We start from the raw sequence: 5,230 nt of genomic DNA, 5'->3' as shown, positions 1-5,230 counted from the left end.
TTGCCAATTTGAGGATTCTTTACATGGTCTGCTGTCACGCGACACCTCCTCCATCTCCCTCTAATTATCATCAATCATCATCAACAAGTTTTTCTCCTTCCACCTTGGAGGATATTTGGTTACCGGCAATCCTTAATCCAATGACATGAAACCTCCTCTCCTGATGAAAACCCCGTCGCTCTTTGATGACATCACATTGTGGGTTGTCAGGAGGTCAAAATCCAAGCACCATGAGTTTTAGTCTCCTCTGTCCCCGTTTCCTGCCTGCCTAACTGCTGCTACCAGCCGGTGGTAAGACGCCTGTGAGAGAAGAGAAAGGAAGGTGTCTCAGTGTTACCAGTCTGGTGGGTTTAGACCTCCCTGGGAGAGAGAAAGGAAGGTTAGTGTTTTACCAGTCTGGTGTTAGACCCCCCTGGAGAGAGAGAGAGAGGAAGGGTTAGTGGTTACCATCTGGTGTTAGACCCCCTGGAGAAGAGAGAGAGAGGAAGGGTTAGTGTTACCAAGTCTGTGTTAGACCCCGGCTGGAGGAGAGAGAAGAGGAGGGTTAGTGCTACCAGTCTGGTGTTAGACCCGTGGGAGAGAGAGAGAGAGAGAGAGGAGGGATTAGTGTAACCATATGGGTGTTAGGATCCCCGCTGGGAGAGAGAAGGAGAGGAGGGTTAGTGTTACCAGTCTGGTGTTAAGACCCCCTGGCAGAAGAGAGAGGAGGGTTAGTGTTACCAGCTGGTGTTAGACCCCCTGGAGAGAGAGAGAGAGAGAGGAGGGTTAACCAGTACCTGGTGTTAGAACACCCTGGAGAGAGAGAGGAGGGTTTACCAGTCTGGTGTTAACAAAAGACTCCCTGGAGAGAGAAAGGAAGGTTACCAGCTGGTGTTAGACTCCCGGAGGAGAGAGAGGAGGGGTTGGTGTTTAGACCGCCCTGGAGAGAGGAGAGGAGGGTTAGTGGTTACCGAGTCTGGGTGTTAGACTCCTCTGGAGAGAAGAGAGGAGGGTTAGTGTTACCAGTCTGTGTGTAGAACCCCTGGAAGAGAGAGAGGAGGTAGTTACCAGTCTGGTTGTTAGGACCCCTGGAGAGAGAGAAGGCAGGGTTACCAGTATTGGTTGTAGATCCCCTGGAGAGAGAGAAGGAAGGGTTGTTGGGGGTTTAACCAGTCTGGTGTAGCACCCCCCTGGCAGAGAGAGAGGAGGGTTAGTGTACCAGCTGGTGTTAGACCCCCTGGAGAGAGCAGAGAGGTTGTGTACCAGTCCTGGTGTTAGACCCTGGAGAGAGAGAGAGAGGGTTATGTTACCCAGTCTGCGTGTTAGACCCCCTGGAGAGAGGAGGAGGAGTTAGTGTTACCAGTCTGGTGTTAGACCCCATGGAAGAGAAGAGAGAGGTAGGGTTACCAGTCTGGTGTTAGACCCCCGGAGAGAGAGAGAGAGGGGCGTTTTACCAGTCTGGTGTTAGACCCCCTGGAGAGAGAGAGGAGGGTACAGTCGTGTGAGCTCCTTGAGAGAGGGTATTTAACCGTCGGTGTAGACCCCCTAGAGAGAGAGGAGGAGGGTTAGTGTTACCAGTCTGGTGTTAGAACCCCCTGGAGAGAGAGAGAGAGTATCAGTGAGACCGGAAGAGAGGATGTAACCAGTCTGGTGTTAGACACCCCGTGGAGAGAGAGAGGAGGGTTAAGTGGTTACCAGTCTGTGTTTAGACCCCCTGGAGAGAGAGAGGAGGGTTACCAGTCTTGTGTTAGACCCCCTATGGAGAGAGAGAGAGGAGGGTTAGTGTTACCAGTTGGTGTTAGACCGCCCTGGAGAGAGAGAGGAGGGTTCAAGTGTCTAGGTACCAGTCTGGTTAGACCCCCTGGAGAAGAGAGAGTAATCTGGTAGCCTCTGGAGAGGGGAGGTTAGTGCCAGTCTGGTGGTTAGACCCCCTGCGAGAGAGAGAGGAGGGTTACGCAGTCGGTGGGTTAGACCCCTGGAGAGAGAGAGGAGGTTATTACCAGTCTGGTGTTAGACCGCCGCCTGTTAGAGAGAAGGAGGTGTTAGTGTACCAGTCCTGGTGTTAGACCCCTCTGGAGTAGAGAAGGAGGGTGTAGGTGTTACCAGTCTGGGTTAGACCCCTGGCAGAGAGAGAGAGAGGTGTTACCAGTCTGGTGTTAGACTCCCCTGGAGATGAGAGAGGAGGGGATTAGGACAGTCTGGTTTTAGACCTCCCTGGAGAGAGAGAGAGAGAGGGTTCAGGATTACCAGTCCTGGCTGTTAGCACCCCCTGGAGAGAGAGAGAGAGAGGGGTTAGTGTTACCAGTGCTGGTGTTAGACCCCCTGGAGAGAGGAGAGAGAAGGAGGTTAGGTTACCAGTCTGGGTGTAGACACCCCCTGGGGAGACGAGAGAGGAGGGTACAGTCTGGTGTTAGACCCCATGGAGAGAGAGAGGAGGGTAGGAGGTTAGTCTACCAGTCTGTGGTGTTTAGACTACACTGGAGAGAAGAAGAGGAGGAGCGTTACAGTCTGGTGTTAGACCCCCTGGAGAGAGAGAGGAGGGTTAGTTGATTACCAGTCTGCGTGTTAGACCCCCTGGAGAGAGAGAGAGGAGGGTAGTGTTACCAGTCCTGTGTTAGACCCCCTGGAGAGAGCAGAGAGAGGGTAGTGTTACCAGTCTGGTGTTAATGACACCCCTGGAGAAGGAGAGGAGGCGTTAGTTTACCAGTTCCTGTGTATTAGACCCCCTGGAGAGAAGAGAGACGAGGGAGGGAGTTCACCAGTCTGGTGGTTAGACCCCCTGAGAGAGAGAGCAGGAGGGTTTAGTGTTACCAGTCTGGTAGGACCCTGGAAAGGGGGGTTACTGTTTAGACCCCTCTGGAGAGGAAGAGGGAGTGTAAGTGTTACCATCTGTGGTTAACCCCCTGGAGAGAGAGAGGTAGGTTACAAGTCTGGTGTAGACCCCTGGTATGGAAGAGAGAGGAGGGTTAGTGTTACCAGTCTGTGTGTAGAACTGCCCCTGGAGAGAGAGAGAGAGGATTAGTGTACCATCTTGGTGTTAGACCCCCTGGAGAGAGAAGGGAGGTTAGTGTTACCAGTCTACGGTGTTAAACCCCCTGGAGAGAGAGAGAGGAGGTAGTGTCTGTCTGTGTTAACCGCCGCAGGAGGGTTACCATAGGTGTTAGACCCCCTGGAGAGCAGAGAGGAGGGTAGTGGTTACCAGTCTGGTGTTAGACCCCCCTGGAGAGATGAGAGGAAGGAGTAGTGTTATCCAGTCTGGTGTTAGACCCCCTGAGAGAGAGGAGCGAGGGTTAGTGTACCAGTCTGGTGTTAGGACCCCCGGAGAGAGAGAGGAGGGTTATCCAGTCTTGGGTGTTAGACCCCTGGATGAAGAGAGAGGAGGGGTTAGTGTGTGTGTGGTGTGTGTGGAGTACCCCTGTGTGTATCCTAGTCATTTACCTGATCCTCCACACCACTCCCCCTGATCCTCCACTCTGCAGAGCCACCAGGTCTCTGATCCACTCCCCCGTCGCCAGGCTCCACAGCTTCACTGTCCCGTCATCTGATGAAGAGACCACCAGGGAACGAGAGAACTGGAGACAGGTTACTGCCGACTGGTGCTTATGGGGACCTGGAGAGAGAGAGCGAGAGAGAGCGGGGAGAGGGCAGAGGGGGAGAAAGAGAGGAGAAGTGTTAATTATAGTAGGGGAACTGGAGAGAGAGAGAGAGAGACAGAGAGAGACCCAGCTAGCACATTTGGTCCTTGGAAGTTATGGGAATGTACATTTTTGGTTTCCCATTGGTTCTGGGTACGAACACCATTGGTTCTGGGTACGAACACCATTGGTTCTGGGTACGAACACCATTGGTTCTGGGTACGAACACCATTGGTTCTGGGTACGAACCCAGATGTTTCCTGACCGGTAAAACGGAAACGTTCTGGGAACATAATTTTTTGGGGTTGCAGGGAGGTTCTGAGAACGTTTTGCTATGGTTCCCTGAACGTTTTCTTGGGAGGTTTAATTAACGTTCTGAGAATGTAAATTCTAGGTTATTTYAAGGTAATTAAAATAATGTTCTGAGTACATGTTTCAATAATACTACTTAGTTTGGGTTAACTGTTTTGAACACCAAGCACAGACTGGACACATGGAAATTAATTTGTTTAMCCATTAATTATGGAAACYCATTTTATTTTWWTATGGRGMCAGTGAGATTCAGACCTTCTTTATCCATGGAACTTGTCCACTTGTCCACCAGGATGGACCTAGCGTTGCATTTAAATAAAACTCATACAACGCTGTTCATTTCAGTCTATTCAAACAGACCCCTTTTCAAAAACAAACAGGCKCTCGTTAAGATCAGGTGTGGCCAATTAGTGGGTGTGGCCAATTAGTGGGTGTGGCCAACACACCTGAACACACTCGACATGATAGAGAGTTTTGTTGATTCTGAGAACAGAATGTACATGTTTTTAAATGACATTCTTAGAACGTTCATTGATTGTTTTCTTGTAGTTTTTATGGAAAGTTTTGTTAATGTTCTGAGAACATGACTTTAAATTGAACCAGAAAACGTTAGCCTGAAGTACTGAAATTCCCACAGACGAAAGTAGTTTCTTAGCGTTTTTGAAACAATGTGAGAAAATTACTTTAAATAGAACCGCGAGGAAACCTGTAGGAAACGTTATGCTGAAGGAAGAACTGAAATCCCCACCTAAGAAACATATGGTTCTCAGAATGTTATGTGCTAGCTGGGGAGTTCGTTATAGTAGAAAACAGGAGACAGGTTATCTGCTGACGGTGGCTTAAGGGAACCTGGGTGGTTACTGACTGACTGGTGCTTAAGGGAACCTGGGTGGTTACTGCTGACTGGTGCTTAATGGGAACCTGGGTGGTTACTGCTGACTGGTGCTTATGAGGGAACCTGGGTGGTTACTGCTGCTGGTGCTTATGGGAACCTGGGTGGTTACTACTGACTGGTGCTTAAGGGAACCTGGGTGGTTACTGCTGACTGGTGCTTAAGGGAACCTGGGTGGTTACTACTGACTGGTGCTTAATGGAGACCTGGGTGGTTCTACTGACTGGTCCTAATGGAGAACCTGGGTGGTTCCTACTGACTGGTCCTAATGGAGACCTGGGTGGTTCCTACTGACTGGTCCTAAGGACCCTGGGTGGTTACTATGACTGGTCCTGATGAGGACCTACCCCCTCATCTCCTCCACTGTTACAACGAGAACACCCCCCTCATCTCTCCACTGTAAAATTGAGAA

At 50.5% G+C, this 5,230-nt stretch overlaps 1 pseudogene; it reads right to left on the bottom strand.

Annotated features, from left to right (window-relative positions):
* Positions 1-1,433: 1,433 nt before the first annotated feature.
* LOC112079066 (F-box/WD repeat-containing protein 7-like) overlaps positions 1,434-5,230 on the bottom strand; it is a 14,824-nt pseudogene continuing 11,027 nt past the window's right edge.

The sequence above is a fragment of the Salvelinus sp. IW2-2015 genome, unplaced genomic scaffold, assembly GCF_002910315.2.
Source record: "Salvelinus sp. IW2-2015 unplaced genomic scaffold, ASM291031v2 Un_scaffold6831, whole genome shotgun sequence".
Taxonomy (NCBI): domain Eukaryota; kingdom Metazoa; phylum Chordata; class Actinopteri; order Salmoniformes; family Salmonidae; genus Salvelinus; species Salvelinus sp. IW2-2015.
Note: the sequence above shows the minus strand (reverse complement) of the source record. Positions and strands in the feature narration are given on the sequence as shown.